The sequence below is a fragment of the Xenopus tropicalis genome, chromosome 8 (genome assembly GCF_000004195.4).
Source record: "Xenopus tropicalis strain Nigerian chromosome 8, UCB_Xtro_10.0, whole genome shotgun sequence".
Taxonomy (NCBI): domain Eukaryota; kingdom Metazoa; phylum Chordata; class Amphibia; order Anura; family Pipidae; genus Xenopus; species Xenopus tropicalis.
The window spans coordinates 35,734,771-35,759,000 of record NC_030684.2 but is presented as its reverse complement, the minus strand read 5'-3'; the positions used below and the strand labels follow the sequence as shown (position 1 = coordinate 35,759,000).

General features: G+C 39.6%; 1 long non-coding RNA gene across 1 annotated transcript; it reads right to left on the bottom strand.

The window, feature by feature from the left end:
• Window positions 1-101: 101 nt before the first annotated feature.
• On the bottom strand, window positions 102-20,550 carry LOC116406928. The gene is made up of 3 exons (XR_004219892.1): window positions 20,349-20,550; window positions 19,029-19,087; window positions 102-277 (listed from the first exon to the last, which is right to left on the bottom strand). It is a non-coding gene; the product is annotated as an uncharacterized LOC116406928 (long non-coding RNA).
• Window positions 20,551-24,230: the final 3,680 nt, after the last annotated feature.

Genomic DNA, 24,230 nt, shown 5'->3' with positions numbered 1-24,230 from the left:
GATATATGAACTAAGTAAATTTGGGCATTTCTTCCGAATCTTACTAATATGGTCATTTGTAATGTTTTGATGTTTTTGCTAAACTACATTTGTTTTCAGGTGTATTGAGACACAAGTGTTTCTTCTTTTCTCCTGTGATAGTAACATTGGGCATTGTATATCATTAGCTCCCAGGCAAGTGCCTGGCTTTACATTCGTCAGCCCCCAGATACGCATTGTGGGGCATCTTTCTTGGCAGTCTCCATTTTCATTGGTTCATCTCCTTTTGGCATCACATCTAGAAAAGATTAAAACAACAGGCATTACATTAGATGTTATGTATAGCTTTAACCATTCTCTAAAGGTGGGGATTATATCATCCATATCAATGCAATTCCAACTAATTCAGCATACCCAAGTTAAATCATCACTTGAATAAGTGACAATACAGTTATAGCAATGCACAACCAATGTACTGTAAATAGTGCACCCCCTGGTATACTCTATAAGTATATTAGGTCAGAGAGGAGTTCTAAGGGACAAGGCCACAATAGGGAGTTACCCCTGAATAATGTATTCCCACAATTTTGCCACAGCATCAATCACTCTGCAATTTAAAATAACATTGTATTTCATGAACTGATTAGTAATTTCCCAAATTGGCCAATCACTATGAGGGGTGGCATCCCAAGGGAAGAAACACAACCTGAAAGTGGGTGGTAAGGTTGCCAAGAGAGTGAATCTTTTACCAATATGCATGCCTTCAGGATGAGGACCACCTCTATGTGGAGATAGATAGAAGTTTTAGTTCATGATTTTTCCATTTTTGATTTGATTTTTTTTTATTTGATTTTTGATAAATATGCCTCCATGTGTTGATGCCCAGAAGCTTCTTCCTGTGAAGTCTAATTGCTGGAATTGGGGAGTATTTCTATAACCTGTAAATGTTATTCTGGGCACTGACTGCATTACCAGGTGTAGAACTGCAGGTTTCTGCTGCCCTCTGGAGGCCGTTTGTGGTCTGTGCAGCTAGACAATTAAAGCTGATGCTACAAATTGTTAGATGATAAAGTTTATAAAACTTATAAAAAAGTGGTTTGTAATACACATTTTTTTATCGAGTTATGATAAGTGACCCCACTAAAGACTAATTATATGGATATATTTTACAAGATAATTATAGCTCTTTTGTATTATATTGATATAATTTGCCAAATATAAAACCTCTGAAAAGCAGCACATAATCTGCCTGTTTTTGAAACTGAAAGGAAGGATTGCAGAATAATGTCTCAGTAAGGGGAAGGGACAGTCCTCTAATGATGATCAATTAAGCAACCCCGTCAGTGTGGGAATGCCGAAAGGGCCAAGATCAGTACTAAACTCAAGCAATGTTTCATGAAGAGAAATGGATCTAGCCTGTTACAGCCGTATGCTATAAAAATGGAAGAATAATATAAAAAAAAAATTGTTGGGAGGCATCTCTTCTGCTAATCTGTAAAGGCAGTGCCTTGGAAGGAGATTGCTTGCAATCTATGTATTTGTATCTGATTTGTATCCTAATGCTAATGTCTAATGGAGCAATTTAGCCGGCTGTGATGGATCTCTGTTACTGTGGGCGACTAAATGCTCCGAAATGCATCTCTTTGGCTTTCCAAAGTTGCGCAAAGTTCTCCTGCACCACTTCGGAAAGCCATAACGATGTATAGGCCTTTCCACCGGCGACCCCTATTGTTGCTGGTGGAAAGGCATTTCGGAGAGGTTAATCGGCTGCGGTAGCAGAGATCTATCGTCAGCGACTAACTCACCATACACTATTACTATGGTACATAGAAGGTACTAGAATAGTATGTGCATATCAAGTATTCAGTTGCATTTCCATTACACTGCAAATGTTAATTACACATAATACAAGATTTAAAGACATGCTTGAAGGTATTTTTTGGGGGTAAATTGCAACATTGCACTGTGGGTTAACAGTAGGCATATTTATCCATATTGTTTTTTATTACAAACCCTCAAAAATGGGCAAGATATTTATTTGAATAGTAGTCATTTGGAGAAGTAATTTAAGAAGAAGTACAGTTAAAATCACTGGGGGGTACCAAATATTAAACTCTACCCCCCAGTGATTATAATAGCATACCTGATACCATGTGCTCATTAGCAGAAAACTGCTCTGGCTTGGGGTACTTTTGTGTGAGAACCACAGAGCGATCATCTTTTTCTGCTTCTTTATTATTTGATGGCCCGGGGCTGACACATGCACAGTAGAGAGAAAAATGCAGCTTTTTTGCTTAAAGTTCAGCTTTACATTCTACTCCACATACACACCCAGCACAAAGTAAAAAGAGAAGAAGGTTGCTCCATGGTGCTTATACAGAAATACCATGGCCAGTGCAGCTTTCTGCTAACAGGAACTCCTGCCCAGGGTATCAGGTAAGTGATTATAATGACCAAAGGGTGCCCAACATATGGTACCCCCCGTGATTGTTACTTTCCTGCCCAAGGATCACATACACTTCTGTCTAGAGACTGCTCACGCTGCCCAAGGATCACATACACTGCTGTCTAGAGACTGCTCACGCTGCCCAAGGATCACATACACTGCTGTCCAGAGACTGCTCACGCTGCCCAAGGATCACATACACTGCTGTCCAGAGACTGCTCACGCTGCCCAAGGATCACATACGCTGCCCAAGGATCACATTCACTGCTGTCCAGAGACTGCTCACCCTGCCCAAGGATCACATACACTGCTGTCTAGAGACTGATCACGCTGCCCAAGGATCACATTCACTGCTGTCTAGAGACTGCTCACGCTGCCCAAGGATCACATACACTGCTGTCTAGAGACTGATCACGCTGCCCAAGGATCACATTCACTGCTGTCTAGAGACTGCTCACACTGCCCCAGGATCACATACACTTCTGTCTAGAGACTGCTCACGCTGCCCAAGGATCACATACCCTAACTGCCCCCAGGCCCTGCTGTCTAGAGACTGCTCATGCTGCCCAAGGATCACATACACTGCTGCCTAGAGACTGCTCACGCTGCCCAAGGATCACATACACTGCTGTCTAGAGACTGCTCACGCTGCCCAAGGATCACATACACTGCTGCCTAGAGACTGCTCACGCTGCCCAAGGATCACATACACTGCTATCTAGAGACTGCTCACGCTGCCCAAGGATCACATACACTGCTGTCTAGAGACTGCTCACCCTGCCCAAGGATCACATACACTGCTGTCTAGAGACTGCTCACCCTGCCCAAGGATCACATACACTGCTGTCTAGAGACTGCTCACACTGCCCAAGGATCACATATAAAGCTGTCTAGAGACTGCTCACGCTGCCCAAGGATCACATACACTGCTGTCCAGAGACTGCTCACGCTGCCCAAGGATCACATACGCTGCCCAAGGATCACATTCACTGCTGTCTAGAGACTGCTCATCAGCACTGCTCGCTAACTGTCCTATCTGGCAGGTATTCCTTAGGGACTCATAGCAGGTTAGTATCTCATTATTTAGCCCTGTATATTATCTGAAAGGAATTAACTCCCCAGCCTATTTGTGTAAATTGGGTGAAAACACAACACATAGAAACCTATAAAAGTGTTTAGGCCAGAACTACATGGCACTACATAAGCAGAGAACATTTAGGTTACTGCTATGTAGAAACCCATACAGAACTGAAAACATTGTCCTGTTTCAGTGATCATTAGACAAATACAAACTAATATTATTTAGAAAAAACAAGGAAAAGCCCCTAAACGGATTATCTTAGAACGAAAAAATACAATTTAATCCAATGAAAGAAAACTTAATTCTGAGTGATGCAATATACATTCATTAAAACTGTCAGTGGTTTTGAAGTCATTTGTGGTTATCATTGATGAAGCAGTGTCTGCCTCTCCCTTGCTACTCTCTGCACTGCTGGTTCTCACTATGAAAACATTGTAGCAGAAGGTGGCTGAATAACATACCTGTGATAAAGCATGCAGGACTTTGTGGGAAATGGAGGTGAGATAAAATCTGACTTTTTCACTTTTTTAAGAGTAAAACTTCAGACAAATAGTGCTGTCAGCTGCAGTTATATTTATAAAGAACTTCAAAACCACTAAAAAGTTTTAATTGACATCTCTGTAGGAAAGTTGCTTGAAATTAAGTTTTCTTTCAATAGACAGAATGTTATCTTTGGATTTACGGCACCTATTAAGGATCTCTGAACCAGACCATTGCTGAGAGATTGACCCGTAACCTTATTATTTAGTTACCCTTTTTTTTTTATTATGCATTTGGAATGACCACAGTTAGTACTCATGGTGGCAAATGTACCATTAGTACAGGTAAGGGATCCATTATACGGAAACCTGTTATCCAGAAAGCTCCAAATTACGGAAAGCCCATCTCCCATAGACTCCATTTTAATCAAATAATGTCGAATTTTAAAATTGATTTCCTATTTCACTGTATTAATAAAACAGTACCTTATATTTGATCCCAACTAAGATATAATTAATCCTTATTGGCAGAAAAACTATCCTATTGGGTTTAATGAATGTTTTAGTGATTCTAGGGGTTTAGTTTTCCTTTAAGTAGTTAGATTTGGTTCGACTAAGAACAGAGAATTCTGCCACATCCTGCAAAACTGTACTGGGATTTAGCCAAATTTCACATCCCATTCCATCCCATCATTGCTTTCTATTTCACACAGTTTCAAGGGGAAGTTAATCCCATCATTGTTTTCACATAGTTCTAAGTGAAACTTAAACACATTATTGTTTTCCAAGAATGAGTGCCAATGGTCCTAAAATGGCCGCTGGAACACTTTATGTTTGGGAACAATAAAGATGAATTTTTTGGCTCGAAAGATAGTGATTTTTGGACAATAAACTCATATTTTCATTCGTCATTCTAGCTTTAGTAAATCTGCCCCTTAGTGAAGAATGTTATGGCTGCAGCTATATGTCTTCACCTTTACAAAGTACCAGTAAGGGGCTAAAGGGTATGGAGATTCTCAGTTTTGAACTAAGGCTGGCCAAGCAGGAATTTTACACTGCAGAAGAGGGTCTTAAGGGGGGATATGATAACTATGTATAAATATATAAGGGGATCATATAGAAATGCTTTACTCACCAGTTGGTGCTTGCAGCAGACATGAGAACAATATAAGTATATTAGGTCAGAGAGGAGTTCTAAGGGACAAGGCCACAATAGGGAGTTACCCCTGAATAATGTATTCCCACAATTTTGCCACAGCATCAATCACTCTGCAATTTAAAATAACATTGTATTTCATGAACTGATTAGTAATTTCCCAAATTGGCCAATCACTATGAGGGGTGGCATCCCAAGGGAAGAAACACAACCTGAAAGTGGGTGGTAAGGTTGCCAAGAGAGTGAATCTTTTACCAATATGCATGCCTTCAGGATGAGGACCACCTCTATGTGGAGATAGATAGAAGTTTTAGTTCATGATTTTTCCATTTTTGATTTGATTTTTTTTATTTGATTTTTGATAAATATGCCTCCATGTGTTGATGCCCAGAAGCTTCTTCCTGTGAAGTCTAATTGCTGGAATTGGGGAGTATTTCTATAACCTGTAAATGTTATTCTGGGCACTGACTGCATTACCAGGTGTAGAACTGCAGGTTTCTGCTGCCCTCTGGAGGCCGTTTGTGGTCTGTGCAGCTAGACAATTAAAGCTGATGCTACAAATTGTTAGATGATAAAGTTTATAAAACTTATAAAAAAGTGGTTTGTAATACACATTTTTTTATCGAGTTATGATAAGTGACCCCACTAAAGACTAATTATATGGATATATTTTACAAGATAATTATAGCTCTTTTGTATTATATTGATATAATTTGCCAAATATAAAACCTCTGAAAAGCAGCACATAATCTGCCTGTTTTTGAAACTGAAAGGAAGGATTGCAGAATAATGTCTCAGTAAGGGGAAGGGACAGTCCTCTAATGATGATCAATTAAGCAACCCCGTCAGTGTGGGAATGCCGAAAGGGCCAAGATCAGTACTAAACTCAAGCAATGTTTCATGAAGAGAAATGGATCTAGCCTGTTACAGCCGTATGCTATAAAAATGGAAGAATAATATAAAAAAAAAATTGTTGGGAGGCATCTCTTCTGCTAATCTGTAAAGGCAGTGCCTTGGAAGGAGATTGCTTGCAATCTATGTATTTGTATCTGATTTGTATCCTAATGCTAATGTCTAATGGAGCAATTTAGCCGGCTGTGATGGATCTCTGTTACTGTGGGCGACTAAATGCTCCGAAATGCATCTCTTTGGCTTTCCAAAGTTGCGCAAAGTTCTCCTGCACCACTTCGGAAAGCCATAACGATGTATAGGCCTTTCCACCGGCGACCCCTATTGTTGCTGGTGGAAAGGCATTTCGGAGAGGTTAATCGGCTGCGGTAGCAGAGATCTATCGTCAGCGACTAACTCACCATACACTATTACTATGGTACATAGAAGGTACTAGAATAGTATGTGCATATCAAGTATTCAGTTGCATTTCCATTACACTGCAAATGTTAATTACACATAATACAAGATTTAAAGACATGCTTGAAGGTATTTTTTGGGGGTAAATTGCAACATTGCACTGTGGGTTAACAGTAGGCATATTTATCCATATTGTTTTTTATTACAAACCCTCAAAAATGGGCAAGATATTTATTTGAATAGTAGTCATTTGGAGAAGTAATTTAAGAAGAAGTACAGTTAAAATCACTGGGGGGTACCAAATATTAAACTCTACCCCCCAGTGATTATAATAGCATACCTGATACCATGTGCTCATTAGCAGAAAACTGCTCTGGCTTGGGGTACTTTTGTGTGAGAACCACAGAGCGATCATCTTTTTCTGCTTCTTTATTATTTGATGGCCCGGGGCTGACACATGCACAGTAGAGAGAAAAATGCAGCTTTTTTGCTTAAAGTTCAGCTTTACATTCTACTCCACATACACACCCAGCACAAAGTAAAAAGAGAAGAAGGTTGCTCCATGGTGCTTATACAGAAATACCATGGCCAGTGCAGCTTTCTGCTAACAGGAACTCCTGCCCAGGGTATCAGGTAAGTGATTATAATGACCAAAGGGTGCCCAACATATGGTACCCCCCGTGATTGTTACTTTCCTGCCCAAGGATCACATACACTTCTGTCTAGAGACTGCTCACGCTGCCCAAGGATCACATACACTGCTGTCTAGAGACTGATCACGCTGCCCAAGGATCACATTCACTGCTGTCTAGAGACTGCTCACACTGCCCCAGGATCACATACACTTCTGTCTAGAGACTGCTCACGCTGCCCAAGGATCACATACACTGCTGTCTAGAGACTGCTCACGCTGCCCAAGGATCACATACACTGCTGTCTAGAGACTGCTCATGCTGCCCAAGGATCACATACACTGCTGCCTAGAGACTGCTCACGCTGCCCAAGGATCACATACACTGCTGCCTAGAGACTGCTCACGCTGCCCAAGGATCACATACACTGCTGCCTAGAGACTGCTCACGCTGCCCAAGGATCACATACACTGCTATCTAGAGACTGCTCACGCTGCCCAAGGATCACATACACTGCTGTCTAGAGACTGCTCACCCTGCCCAAGGATCACATACACTGCTGTCTAGAGACTGCTCACCCTGCCCAAGGATCACATACACTGCTGTCTAGAGACTGCTCACACTGCCCAAGGATCACATACACTGCTGTCTAGAGACTGCTCACACTGCCCCAGGATCACATACACTTCTGTCTAGAGACTGCTCACGCTGCCCAAGGATCACATACACTGCTGTCTAGAGACTGCTCACGCTGCCCAAGGATCACATACACTGCTGTCTAGAGACTGCTCATGCTGCCCAAGGATCACATACACTGCTGCCTAGAGACTGCTCACGCTGCCCAAGGATCACATACACTGCTGTCTAGAGACTGCTCACGCTGCCCAAGGATCACATACACTGCTGCCTAGAGACTGCTCACGCTGCCCAAGGATCACATACACTGCTATCTAGAGACTGCTCACGCTGCCCAAGGATCACATACACTGCTGTCTAGAGACTGCTCACCCTGCCCAAGGATCACATACACTGCTGTCTAGAGACTGCTCACCCTGCCCAAGGATTACATACACTGCTGTCTAGAGACTGCTCACACTGCCCAAGGATCACATATAAAGCTGTCTAGAGACTGCTCACGCTGCCCAAGGATCACATACACTGCTGTCCAGAGACTGCTCACGCTGCCCAAGGATCACATACGCTGCCCAAGGATCACATTCACTGCTGTCTAGAGACTGCTCATCAGCACTGCTCGCTAACTGTCCTATCTGGCAGGTATTCCTTAGGGACTCATAGCAGGTTAGTATCTCATTATTTAGCCCTGTATATTATCTGAAAGGAATTAACTCCCCAGCCTATTTGTGTAAATTGGGTGAAAACACAACACATAGAAACCTATAAAAGTGTTTAGGCCAGAACTACATGGCACTACATAAGCAGAGAACATTTAGGTTACTGCTATGTAGAAACCCATACAGAACTGAAAACATTGTCCTGTTTCAGTGATCATTAGACAAATACAAACTAATATTATTTAGAAAAAACAAGGAAAAGCCCCTAAACGGATTATCTTAGAACGAAAAAATACAATTTAATCCAATGAAAGAAAACTTAATTCTGAGTGATGCAATATACATTCATTAAAACTGTCAGTGGTTTTGAAGTCATTTGTGGTTATCATTGATGAAGCAGTGTCTGCCTCTCCCTTGCTACTCTCTGCACTGCTGGTTCTCACTATGAAAACATTGTAGCAGAAGGTGGCTGAATAACATACCTGTGATAAAGCATGCAGGACTTTGTGGGAAATGGAGGTGAGATAAAATCTGACTTTTTCACTTTTTTAAGAGTAAAACTTCAGACAAATAGTGCTGTCAGCTGCAGTTATATTTATAAAGAACTTCAAAACCACTAAAAAGTTTTAATTGACATCTCTGTAGGAAAGTTGCTTGAAATTAAGTTTTCTTTCAATAGACAGAATGTTATCTTTGGATTTACGGCACCTATTAAGGATCTCTGAACCAGACCATTGCTGAGAGATTGACCCGTAACCTTATTATTTAGTTACCCTTTTTTTTTTATTATGCATTTGGAATGACCACAGTTAGTACTCATGGTGGCAAATGTACCATTAGTACAGGTAAGGGATCCATTATACGGAAACCTGTTATCCAGAAAGCTCCAAATTACGGAAAGCCCATCTCCCATAGACTCCATTTTAATCAAATAATGTCGAATTTTAAAATTGATTTCCTATTTCACTGTATTAATAAAACAGTACCTTATATTTGATCCCAACTAAGATATAATTAATCCTTATTGGCAGAAAAACTATCCTATTGGGTTTAATGAATGTTTTAGTGATTCTAGGGGTTTAGTTTTCCTTTAAGTAGTTAGATTTGGTTCGACTAAGAACAGAGAATTCTGCCACATCCTGCAAAACTGTACTGGGATTTAGCCAAATTTCACATCCCATTCCATCCCATCATTGCTTTCTATTTCACACAGTTTCAAGGGGAAGTTAATCCCATCATTGTTTTCACATAGTTCTAAGTGAAACTTAAACACATTATTGTTTTCCAAGAATGAGTGCCAATGGTCCTAAAATGGCCGCTGGAACACTTTATGTTTGGGAACAATAAAGATGAATTTTTTGGCTCGAAAGATAGTGATTTTTGGACAATAAACTCATATTTTCATTCGTCATTCTAGCTTTAGTAAATCTGCCCCTTAGTGAAGAATGTTATGGCTGCAGCTATATGTCTTCACCTTTACAAAGTACCAGTAAGGGGCTAAAGGGTATGGAGATTCTCAGTTTTGAACTAAGGCTGGCCAAGCAGGAATTTTACACTGCAGAAGAGGGTCTTAAGGGGGGATATGATAACTATGTATAAATATATAAGGGGATCATATAGAAATGCTTTACTCACCAGTTGGTGCTTGCAGCAGACATGAGAACAATAATTCTGATTTGAAAAAAGGAGGTATAAGGCATAAAAAGTGAGAGTTGTGACATGTCACATAGCACATGAGAAAATACAGGGATACAGGAATAATCCCTAAAATAATAAAGATGATCTAGAGCAGTGATCCCCAACCAGTGCCTCAGGAACAACACGTTGCTCCCCAACCCCTTGGATGTTGCTCCCAGTGGCCTCAAAGTAGGGGCTTATTTTTGAATTCCTGGCTTTTGGGCAAGTTTTGGCTGCCAAACAGAGCCTTCTATAGGCTGTCAGTCCATATAGGGGGCTACCAAATAGCCAATCACAGCCCTTATTTGGCACCCTTATGAACATTTTTCATGCTTGTGTTGCTCCCCAACTCTTTTTACATTTGGCTCACAGGTAAAAAAGGTTGGGGATCCCTGATCTAGAGACTTGGTCAAGTCACTGTTGGGAAGGATTTTTTTTTTCCCTTAGGAAACCTGGAGAGACTTTAGAGATATTTTTGATTTTGTCTTTCTCTGAATCAGCTAGCAGTTAGGCAGGTTTAATTTAAAAAGAAAAGGTTGAACTTGATGGATATCTTTTTTTTTTTCAACCTCAGTTATTATCTATGTGTGAGTATTACCGTGATACAGCAATTTAGGGATCTCTGGCACACGTCTAGTTAAGACTGGAATGTAGAATGCTTGTTTTAGTAATCTAATTGTGTTTATTATTAACTCAGGGAGTTGTCTAAATTTCATCCAATTTTATCATTAGTTCACATAGGTAGTTATTTACTAGACAGCCAGATCAATCACATCGTTCATGAAAATAACAGAGATATTGAGGTGAACTTGAAATCTACTCACCTACTTAGTATTATGACACGAATACACTCTCTTTATAGGGGTCGTAAAACTTTATAATATTGATTAGAGTGAACACCAACAGCAGGATATATTACATAAACTCTAGCTCTATATATGCTTTTATATCTGATGGGGCAAGAGCCATTCATTACTTGGCACAGAACCCTAATTGGCAGATTTACAGGTTCAAGTCTGGAAATTCTGTCAGGAAAAGTCCAAATTGAATTTTCCCAAATATTTTTTCTCTGATTACAATGAAATCTTTGTGAAGTGATTCAATTAACTACAATGTTTTTGAGGAAAGTCTCAAGACAATTAACGCTGTGAATTTATATCCATTATAGTCATTGGGGAAACACCTCATAAATGAAATGCAATTATCATCCAAAATATGCTTGGGCTTGGGTACTTTCATTTTGAGAACAAGTAGAAAACATTCCACAGCAATTCCATTCACTTTTATTACTGCCAAATATTTCCTGGAAGGCAGACAATCAAAATAAGAATGATTTTTATCTTCATAAGATAAAAGCATGTTTATGCTATAAAAAGAAAACTTATCTACTATCTACTGAATGGTAGTGTGTTAGGGGGTATCCTTAATGGAGAAGGATCTGGGGGTTTTTGTTGATAACAAGTTGTCTAATTCCGGGCAGTGTCATTCTGTGGCTACTAAAGCAAATAAAGTGCTGTCTTGTATAAAAAAGGGCATTGACTCAAGGGATGAGAACATAATTTTGCCCCTTTATAGGTCCCTGGTAAGGCCTCACCTTGAGTATGCAGTGCAGTTTTGGCTCCAGTCCTTAAGAAGGATATTAATGAGCTGGAGAGAGTGCAGACACTGCAACTAAACTGGTAAGGGCTCTGGCACACGGGGGAGATTAGTCGCCCGCGAACAGGGAGTTTTGTCGCGGGCGACTAATCTCCCCCGTGTGCCAGAGCCCTAAAGGGGATGGAAGAGTTAAACTATGAGGTTAGACTGTCAAGGTTGAGGATGTTTTCTCTGGTGCTTGCGAGGGGACATGATTACTCTGTACAAGTACATTAGAGGGGATTATAGGCAGATGGGGGATGTTCTTTTTTCCCATAAAAACAATCAACGCACCAGAGGCCCCCCCTTTAGATTAGAGGAACTGAGCTTCCATTTGAAGCAGCGTAGGTGTTTTTTTCACGATGAGGGCAGTGAGGTTGTGGAATGCCCTTCCTAGAGATGTGGTAATGGCAGATTCTGTTAATGCCTTTAAGAGGGCCTGGATGAGTTCTTGTGTGAGTGTATAGATTGGTAGGTGGGGGTTAGGTGTGCTGGGTTTACTCGGAAGGGTTGAACTTGATGGACACTGGTCTTTTTTCAACCCTATGTAACTATGTAACTATATGTAACTATAAATTGTCAATCAATATGGGGGATGGGTGCACCAGATTTAGGTTGCCATTTGGTGTTTCAGGGTGAGGAAGGATTTATCCTTCAACTACAGGTATGGAACCTGTTATCCAAAATGCTCGAGACCTGGGGTTTTCCGCATAAGGGATCTTTCCGTAATTTGGATCTCCATAAAAATAATTTAAATATTAAATAAACCCAATAGGCTTGTTTTGCCTCCAATAAGGATTAATTATATCTTAGTTGGGATCAAGTACAAGGTTCTGTTTTATTATTACAGAGAAAAAGGAAATCATTTTTAAAAATTTGAATTATTTGCTTATAATGGAGTCTATGGGACATGGCCTTTCCGTAATTCGGAACTTTCTGGATAACGGGTTTCCGGTTAAGGGATCCCATACCTGTACTAAGTATCTTAATAAAAAATTCGGCCCGCGAATTACCCTGTGTTTTAGATTTCAGCCCCCTTATGTGATTGAGTTTGATATCCCTGCAGTAGAGGTTAAGATTCCATACATGTATTTTTTTATACTAATGGACATATAGTATTTCTCAACAGGAATATTTCAGCCAGTGGTGAAATGCCCCATATACATTTCCTGTCAATGAAAACTACCAGTCATTACTCGTGAATTAAAAATATTTTCATTTTCCAATGACAAGAGACACTGTGGAATATTACCAATTTCTCCACTTGCTGAAATGCTGCACTCGCCATTAGCTTTGGGTACATATTGTGCTTTCTCTACTGAAGCAAAAAATCTAGCAAACACCTGTACTGCTCAGTTCTAAAGCCATTGGTTTCAATGCCTCTCATTACACACTAGTAGTTCATTTTAACCTGTAAACAATCAAGTATGAATTTTTCAGCCCAAAATGCACTCTCTGTGCACAGTGACAGGTAAATGCCATTCAGTTGAATGGTATTAGACATACAGTAAGCAGAATTGGCATTTGATTAATTGCCTGAGGTAGAACAAACACGCTACTGCTGCTGCTCTATGCTATGTGTGACATTAGCATTAAAGTTCAGTGGTTTCTTTGGCTAATGTTTAATCTCTCCAGTGTAGAAAATGTAGTCACTATAAATGTACTGTAATTAAACTGATTGTGATCTAGAATGTTCTGTGCCATAAAATAAGAGAAAATTAAAATGCTGAGGGTGATAATAAATTGTGGCAGAAAAATACACTAGAGAAAATCCCAAAGCTTGGCTACAAGATATTGTTTCATTTAATATTTTAAAAAACAATCCTTTTGCTTAAAAAGGGGCAGCAAGGTGGCTCAGTGGGTAGCACCTCTGCCTTGCAGCACTGGGATGCTATCTGCAAGGAGTTTGTATGTTTTTCCCATATCTGTATGTTTTTCCTCTGGGTACTCCAGTTTCCTTACACACTCTAAAAACATAGAAGCAGGTGAATTGCCTTCTGAGTAAATTGACCATAGTGTGCAGGAATGTAATGTGACCCTAGATTGTAAGCTTCTCTGGACAGGGAATGATGAATAATCTGTGTAAAGCCCTGTGGAAATGTGTCAGTGCTATATAAATAAGGGGAAATAAATGAATAAGTAAAATGGGGTCTATTGTAGACGGCCTTACTAGAATTCAAAGTATTCTGGATACTGGGTTTCCACAAAAGATATCCCATATACAGTATGTACATGCAAAGAGCATTTTCACAGTGCAATGGCTTTATAGCTATCAGGTAGATGGCAGCATAGTGTCACAATTTAGACACATTTCAACAGTTAACAAAAAAGAACCTTAGTTAAAGGTGCATTTACGTACCAGGTACAGTCAGCACAGTGTATTTTCAGACACAATTAACTATGTTTTTTTTTCTCTGTCGTAAAAGCAGCCTACTAGCTTTGCTTTTTTGTAACTGTGTATAACATGTGTATACATGCATAATGACTAATACAATAAATATCAAATAGCACATAAACAGACCCGTCCTCCTTGATGGCTGGGCCTGGAACAAAATACTGGTATGGGATCCCTTATCCGTAAACCTGTTATCCAGAAAGCTCCGAATTACGGAAAGCCCGTCTCCCATAGACACTATTTTAATCAAATAATTCAGAATTGTAAAACTGATTTCCTTTTTCTCTGTAGTAATAAAACAGTACCTTGTAATTGATCCCAGCTATGATATAATTAATCAATGTTGGATGCAAAACAATCCTATTGGGTTTAATTAATGTTTTATTGATTTATGGAAATACAAATTACAGAAAGACCCCTTATCCAGAATACCCTTGGTCCTGAGCGTTCTGGAACTTTCGGATCGTACCACGATATTTTCGTACAACCACGATGCGATCCAAAATTTTTGTATCTAATACAATTTTTTCCCACTCATACTTCTTGAAGTCCGAAATTCAGACTTTGATAAAGAAGCCCCTATGATCTCACTAATTTATAAGTGATATTAATATTATTTATATTTTTTTATTATTTATATATTTATACTTCACAAGTATTACAAGATACATATATATATATTTTTTTTACACTTTGTGTCATTCCACTGACTGTGTTCAGCATTTGCCTGTGCCAAAATGAGTACAAACTAAATGAACTTACTGGGCTGCACTACTTGTAAGCTCAGGGGAACGTAGGCAAAAACATGTGTAAGGACCCTTAGCTATAGAAACCCTGACCAGCTTCGCCATGAAACTCAAGTATGGATTTTGCCTGCTTTAGATATCAGGTGTCCCATAAGCCGACTGACCAAAGGGAAGCCTGCTGTCCAATTATAACTAATTATTATTTTCTTGTTTTATTTTTTAGTAACTGGGTTCTTGAGTTAATAGAACTATTTTTTAAAAATCCTATTAAATCTGCATCCATTCAGTTTACAGTACAGGTATGGGATCTCTTATCCAGAAACCCATTATCCAGAAAGTTCCGAATTACAAAAAGCCCATCTCCCATAGACTCGATTATAAACTGATAATTTATATTTTTAAAAATGATTTCCTTTTTCTCTGTAATAATAAAACAGTACCTTATACTTGATGCCTAAGCCTATTGGGTTTATTCAATATTTAAATGATTTTTAGCAGACTTAAGTTATGGAGATCCAAATTACGGAAAGATCCCTTATCCGGAAAATCCCAGGTCTCAAGCATTCTGGATAACAGGTCTCATACCTGTATAACCTATAGGAGCTGCCAAACCACAAAAGACACTCTGTGGCATGAATGAAATAAAGTAAAAAAAAAAGTTACTTAAAAAAATGAAGAAAATAATAATTGGTTATTCTTCTAACTCTTTGCAGCTTTCAAATGGGGGTCACTGACCCTGGTAGCCAAAAAAAACTATTGCTCTGTGAGGCTACAATTTTATTATTATTATTACATTTTATAACTTGTTTTTCTATTCATATCCTCTCCTATTAATTTACCATCCTCTCATTCAAACCGCTCCCTGGTTGCTAAGGTAATTTGGACCCTAGCAACCAAACATTGCTAAAATACCAAACTGCAGAGCTGCTGAACAAAAAGTGAAATAACTACAAATAATGAAAAATGAAGACCAATTGCAAACTGTCTCAGAATATTACTCTCTGCATCACACTAAAAGTTAACTCAAAGGTGAACAACCCCTTTAATATATGGATGATGTTGCTGCAATTAAGGAAGTCCTTTACTGGGTGAACAATATGAACATTTTCCTTAGGTTCTAAAATGGCTGAAGTCATAGCCTTAGAATACCTCTTGGAATTATAGGTATATTCCGATTCCTAATGAGAGGTAATTAAGTGTGGGATAGGAAATTACATAGTGAAGTCTACAAAAAAAATACAAGGAACTGTTGTGTAATTTGGCAGGTACCATTAGAAATATTATAATCATATACCAGGCCAAAAGCCTCATTAATTGCATTAGGAAGTGATTCAGCACAAGCATGCTCCAGGCCAGTTGCCTAAATCATTTCCATGTACTAAATAAATAACTCCATTGTGTGGAAAACATTGGCTACTTACTATAATTACAACATAGAAAGCTCTATTCTCACTGAGAAATATGTTGGTAGCACATGAGTTAGTGATTGTCATAAGTGACAGATATTTGTTAAACCCCCACCGCCAGATTATGTTTTTAATTCAAATTTTGTATTGACATTCTAAGTTTTATAACAAGGTATACAATATAATTGTAGGGACCCATGGGTTTAAGCTCCCTATGGCTTTAAATCCTACCTCTTCACATCTTTACTGTTATTGGGCAAAAGCCCTTGTACTCAGGTTACAGTTATGAAACTATACCTTATTGGTTTAGTCTGGTTGTCTACGCCCCCTGCAGACTGATACAGTGTCTAGCAAGGAGGTGTGACTTCCTGTTTGGCTGCCTCTTCTTCTCAGTGCAAGGGTCCACTGGGAGCAAAAACAGGCCCCAGTAAAGCCATTTTACCCCAGAGGACACCATCCCTGTGGAGAAGTTCGGGACAGGGCCCCGCGAACGAGGTTTTAGTAAGCACAGCAGATTTGTCATAGCACTTTCTAGGAAAGTGAAGTAGTCAGCACCTAGTAAGAAAGGGCCTATGATTAAGTGCCTCAATAGGGCACGAAACGCGTTAGGCGTTCATTGTTTTAAAAACATGAAGAAATAAATTTTGGATTTTAGCAGTCTTCACGTGTCCGGAGTGCTTTACGTTCCATATGCTAACTTTGGAGATTTTCCCCTTCAGCTGCGGGTTCGGGGCCTTGAGCACCCGGACCACCATCGGCATGTGGTGAGCTATTCTCTGATTCCTCAGTTTTTTATACGGTTTGAGCGACATATATTGTGTGATTTTCTGAACCATAGTGTCAGACCCGGGGTTTGAACACCCGGGTCCAACTTGATATTGGGTATTATTTGCTTATTTTACATAAATTTATTGTCTGGGAATCCTTTTGGGGTTTGCTTGCGTTGCATTCCTCTCTTTTTCAATAGTAAGAAAGGGCAATCTAATAGCCCCATCAAAGGAGAGATTAGATCTGGGAGTATTGGGGACCGCATCGGCTTGTTGATGCGGCCCCCGAACCGACTGCCCCTTTGCCGCGTGTAGAATTCACCTACATGCCTCCCCAATATTGCCCACCCGTAGGTGGGGATATCAGGTGAAGATCTGCTTGCTTGGCGACATCGCCAAGCGAGCGGATCTGCCCGTGTATGGCCAGCTTTAGTGTAGGGCCACGGAGTAGAGATAGTGACAGGCCAGAATAAACCCTGATCCCTACTCACCTGGAGGACTCATATGCTAGAGGTTATCAACCTGAAGGAGCAGATATCTACCCAGACTACCTCCACAGGGGTATTGGCTGACAGGTGTATTTACCCTGCCCAGACTCTACCAAGAGGTGGGATAAACCGGTGTACATCCTCTCTTCTTGCTCAGAGTGTACTTTATTGTACCATCTACCTCTGATTGTGTGAGTGTATGATAACCCTGCTTTGCATTGTCTCTGACAATAAACTAGTTAAACTGCAAGAACCTCTCTGGCGTCCATATTTACTGCACCTGCATTACACAGCTACAGTAAGTTGTAGTTCAACTACACCCTCAGCTCCATTCAGGTCTCTTCCACCTAAGCGAAGGCCCATCCTAAGAAAGAGAGTCGCATGTAACACATGCTCTCATATCACTACTACCATCCCATAGCCAAACAATCATATGGGTGCAAAAAATGGGTGAAATTAGCAAAACCAATAAACTTCTTTACCACAATAAGGAACAGGCCATTAAAGAATAGTTCCATCATCCCCCTATCCATAGAAACCCCCTTTAGGCAAAATCTAAACACCCAAGAGTTAAATGTTAGATGTCTCAAAGGAACACTTTTTTCAATTTGGAGTATAAATGGTTCTGCCCAAGACAAGCAGTACTTCAACAGATACCTGTTCTTAACCGTTTTAAAAATTCAGCTCACTAACATCAATACATGGTCATGAGGAACCATCTTTCTTTTTAACAAATAAGACAGGGGCACCGGCCGGAGATGGGAAATGACACATAAACCCTTCTCAAGATTCTCTTTTAAGTAGTTCTTTGAGTTCAGGCTGTGAAAGGTTAAAAAAAACCCTCCCTTGGGGAATTTTAGCATTGGGAATCAGATCAATAGGGAAATCATAAGGACAAAGAGGGTGACGTGTATCAGCCTTTTTCTTATTAAATAGATCTGAAAAATCATAAGACGCAGGAAGCATAGTAAGTATAGGAACGGATACAGGAGGGGGCAGAATGTTATTTGGTTCACATGAATTATTATTTATGTTATGGGACTGGAAAAGATAGAGACCTCTCAACCAAGGTAATCTTGGGATTTTTGTTCAGTATCCAAGGAAACCCAAGGATAATGAAGAGACTGGAGAGAAGAGTCTTTAGCCACCTTGACGGATAAAGGATAAAGCATGGGATCAGTAGAAAAAGGTATTCTCTCAATCAGGGCTGTTCCCTCAACCCTGTGACTGCCATGGCATAATAAGATAGCTACAGTTAGATATTTCAGGTGTGGGAGAGGAAAGGTTGAACTACAACTCTTAAATAGCAGGGACTGACCCAAGGGAGGACTAGGAAGTATTTCTCAGCTTTTTAAAGCAGGCTGGGTTGACTAACATGTGCATGATCAAGTAGATGGAAGTGCATGTAAAACAAAAAACAAAATCTAGTGCAAAAATGTTTTTTTTTTATATATTAAATTGCTAAGTAGAACAAACACCCAATAGTGCTTAGTGGCTAAAAGGTGTGATAACAGCTCATATGATCCAATGTATATGCTCACCAGACAAAATTGAAATGAAGCAAAAGGATACCCAGGACAGGCTTTGATTGTAGTGGGAGCTGGATCCGCAATGTATATAAAAGCAGAATGGAGATCGAAAATAGTGTAAAAATGTTTAATAACAAATCCCCTGCTAAAATGCAGGCTACTTACAGTGTACAGAAGAATAAAAGCAATATCCAAATGCTGGAGGCACGCTTCCTCAGGAGAAATAAACAGTTTTTCCCCCATTTATTCTCTCTGTCTCTCAATAAGACATAAGGCAATTTTAATGCCAAGCTTGATAAATTCTTCAAAATTATCTGTGGGGTCTGTTCTAGCAAGCTCATTGTTAATATTAACTTCTAACCCATTTCTGAAAACAGATTTATGAGCCCATTCATTCCAAGTGGTGTCAGATCGACAGGAGCTTCTGTTGAATGGTGTCAGATCGACAAAATGCATTGTTGGAAATCAAATGTAGTTGCATGGATCAAAACATAATGGGACTGACGGAAAAATCTGATGTGTAAACTACATGAAAGAATTTCCCATCCAACATAACATGCTGATATACAGTCTGGTGGTAGGATACCACATAATCTTGTGGTTTTGCATAGTATTGCTCTCTGTAGCATGATTAGATCAGATAAAATCTCACCCACTAAATCTGATCAAAATCTCCCATGCAGTGTAGCCCTTAAAAATGGCGCATTTCGGCTACAGTATGTTGATCTTGCGACAGACTTAAGCAGATTCAACCATTTAAATAATCTAATTAAGGACTGTGATGCTCCAACAAAGGGGTTGCTCAAGCCATTGCCTCGCCCTGAACCAAATTCAAAATGACAAAATGAACCCCACTCTCATGGAATCATCTGGGTAACAAGTGCTTTTTAATTTATATTAAGCAATGACCCCTTGGGAATAGCCCAGTCAGACTTATCTGGAAGGTGCATCTTAGGCCCATAACAGGAGGCCTGCAGCACCCTAGGCTACTTGGCCCTGTAATTGCAGCATTTGAATCTGCAGGTTTTGCACAATTTTCTCCATTGCTACAACCTGCTAAGTTAGCCCATCAAGGGTTGCTCATTCCCAGTGGAATTCAGCGATTATTGGGCCTGAGCAAAATATTACGTACAAAAGTATTGTAAGCATTCAGATTTATAGGACCCCGGTGACTGGGAACCCAGTGCAAATTAAAGGCAAAAACATTCCTGGTTAGGTACACAAAGTATCTGCAGAACTAATACAATAAACAAAGGATATTTCTGGAAACGCTACCAGAATTAGTACCAGTTTTACACATGAAGGAGAGTGGCTGTGTGTAGCAAACCTCACCTGCGGGCCGGGTCCTTTACTAGAGGACAGAACCAGTAACCAGGCACGAGGCAGAGGCAAGGTCAGAGTATGGGCCAGATCATACACAGAAAGTTAACACAGTACCAAGGGAAATACAAGAGCAAGGCCAGATCGGCCAAGATTCAAACCCAATAGTTGATTAACTGGAACACCCTGACTCCCTACATCTGAATTTTCACTTAATCACACACACAGAAACCTATTTGCTCAGGCAATGTGACTGAGTGGGCAGGATCTATAAAAGGCTTTCTCTGAATGCTGATTGGAGGTGGACAAGGAGCCATTAACCCTTACCCTTGCTGGACCAAATTTCTAACATGCAGGTCACTTGTGGTCTTTCCCATATTTCATCCTTTTCTCTCTGAACCCAGGGCTATAAGGGCTTATCTCCTCTCTTCCTTCACAACTACTTGACAATTTGTGATTTCTAAATTCTCCTTCACTGTGTGCACCTTTCTCTGTCCCTTCTTTATTCCACTGTCTTTTTGCCTCTCTCATCTGACACTTGCGGAAACTGAATTACTGTACATATTCCCCATGTGGTTACTGCTGTTCGACTGGCCAGTTTGTCAAACATGCAGTTATATAGGTTGCTCTAGAACTCTCTAACCTTTACCTATAGTTCTTGTATGCATTATTGTAAAATATTAATTAAATATAATGTATAAGTTGATCTATTATAATAAAGCAACATTTATAATTCACAAATAAAAAAGTAATATTTACGTCTGCATAATATATATATATATATATATATATATCTATAGAAATATAGATTTGGGTAATTAAATACCATTAAATACCATTGTACCCTTTTTAATACAAGTTAATGTCTTACTGTCCTCTTATAATGTGATTTTTCTTCCTCTTATAATGTGATTTGGCTTAGCATATTATACTTTAGAAATGCTTTAAAATTAGGAAATACAGTGGCTTGCAAAAGTATTCGGCCCACTTTTCCATATTTTGTCACATTACAGCCACAAACATGAATCAATTTTATTGGAATTCCACGTGAAAGACCAATACAAAGTGGTGCAAAACATTTCTTACAAATAAAACATTTTTTACAAATAAATAACTGCAAAGTGGGGTGTGCGCAATTATTCAGCCCCCTGAGTCAATACTTTGTAGAACCACCTTTTGCTGCAATTACAGCTGCCAGGCTTTTAGGGTATGTCTCTACCAGCTTTGCACATCTACAGACTGAAATCCTTGCCCATTCTTCTTTGCAAAACAGCTCCAGCTCAGTCAGATTAGATGGACAGCGTTTGTGAACAGCAGTTTTCAGATCTTGCCACAGATTCTCCATTGGATTTAGATCTGGACTTTGACTGGGCCATTCTAACACATGGATATGTTTTGTTTTAAACCATTCCATTGTTGCCCTGGCTTTATGTTTAGGGTCGTTGTCCTGCTGGAAGGTGAACCTCCGCCCCAGTCTCAAGTCTTTTGCAGACTCCAAGAGGTTTTCTTCCAAGATTGCCCTGTATTTGGCTCCATCCATCTTCCCATCAACTCTGACCAGCTTCCCTGTCCCTGCTGAAGAGAAGCACCCCCAGAGCATGATGCTGCCACCACCAAATTTGAATGGGGATGGTGTGTTCAGAGTGATGTGCAGTGTTAGTTTTCCGCCACACATAGCATTTTGCATTTTGGCCAAAAAGTTCCATTTTGGTCTCATCTGACCAGAGCACCTTCTTCCACATGTTTGCTGTGTCCCCCACATGGCTTGTGGCAAACTGGAAATGGGACTTCTTATGGTTTTCTGTTAACAATGGCTTTCTTCTTGCCACTCTTCCATAAAGGCCAACTTTGTGCAGTGCACGACTAATAGTTGCCCTATGGACAGATTCCCCCACCTGAGCTGTAGATCTCTGCAGCTCGTCCAGAGTCACCATGGGCCTCTTGGCTGCATTTCTGATCAGCGCTCTCCTTGTTCGGCCTGTGAGTTTAGGTGGACGGCCTTGTCTTGGTAGGGTTACAGTTGTGCCATACTCCTTCCATTTCTGAATGATCGGTGGAACAGTGCTCCGTGGGATGTTCAAGGCTTTGGAAATCTTTTTGTAGCCTAAGCCTGCTTTAAATTTCTCAATAACTTTATCCCTGACCTGTCTGGTGTGTTCTTTGGACTTCATGGTGTTGTTGCTCCCAATATTCTCTTAGACAACCTCTGAGGCCGTCACAGAGCAGCTATATTTGTACTGACATTAGATTACACACAGGTGCTCTCTAGTTAGTCATTAGCACTCATCAGGCAATGTCTATGGGCAACTGACTGCACTCAGACCAAAGGGGGCTGAATAATTACGCACACCCCACTTTGCAGTTATTTATTTGTAAAAAATGTTTGGAATCATGTATGATTTTCGTTCCACTTCTCACGTGTACACCACTTTGTATTGGTCTTTCACGTGGAATTCCAATAAAATTGATTCATGTTTGTGGCTGTAATGTGACAAAATGTGGAAAAGTTCAAGGGGGCCGAATAGTTTTGCAAGCCACTGTAGTACCCTCTCCTTCTGTGAATTTATAACCTTTTTAACGCTAGGTTATGTCTTGCATTAAAGAGGTTATAAAGTCACTTGTTGCTAATAAGAATGAATCTAAAATTGTTAACAGACACTTACAGTTATAGTAAACTGCATATTTTTAAATCCCAAGTGGATATAATTTATCATCATTGAATCTTGTTTCAAGCTCAAGATCCCCATTTGTCAGAAATAATCATAAAACCAAGTTTATTACCTACATATGGGGGCTGATTCATCAAGTACAAGTTCGAATCCCGAAATGGGAAAAATTCGGATTAAATACGATAATTTCTGATGATTGCAAATATCATGAAAATGCTTACGACAAAATCGTAATAGTCACGATAATATTGTATTGGCGATCCGAAAGTCACGAAATTTTTGTAAACGAAAAAGTTGCGCAAATATATGTCACAGAAAATACGCACAGTGCGAACAAATACAATTTTTTGTATTTCGTACCTGTCGTACTGTAATAAATCAGCCCCATAGTGTAATTTTCAGAACATGTTTTATTATAAAGTGTTAACATATTCTGCAATGGTGTTTAAATATAAAGATACATACAGAAGGTATAGACTCTGGTTCCTGTCTGAAAGCCATTGTTTACATACCTGAAGGGTTATGAGCTATAAATAGGCAGTGGTAATAAGCAGTGTGATAAGATTGGGGAATCATAGCAAGGCAGTGAAAATAACTACAAAATAAAATGAGTATAAATAGCATTAAAAATGTAATTTTTGTAATGTTTTCCTCATCTACCCAGACAAATGCAGGCTTGTATAAAAATACATTTGCAAATTTCCCCTGAGTTGACAACACATGATATAGTTTTCACTTGCAATGACAGCATGGAAGAAGGACGTACTTCAATAAACGTGTTGATGTTAAACATTCCTAAAACCTGTATTACCTGTTTGTAATTATCACGAAAGAAGGAAAGTTTGACAGTAGCACGCATTCTAACGAAACACTAAATTGATCCCCACAAGTTTACGCAAAAGTAAATTACGGGACTTACTGACTCAATTGCGTACAGTGAAATGTTTTACGTCTACTTGGTCCCTTTATTGAGCCTTGAAATCTAATATTTCTCCAGTATTGTATAATGTAAATGAAATTAGGAGAATTACAGTTCCACATACAAGCTCAAGCTGTCACTTGACAAGTCGACTATAATGTAGAGTCTGTAATAGAGTCTGTAAATAACCAAACATCCGCAAGTCACATATCAGTTAAAAAAGTCAATATATATGACAAAAGCTGTTTAAAAAGATACACTCATAGTCGTGTTATACTGATTATCTTTTAGTCATTACTGATCCCC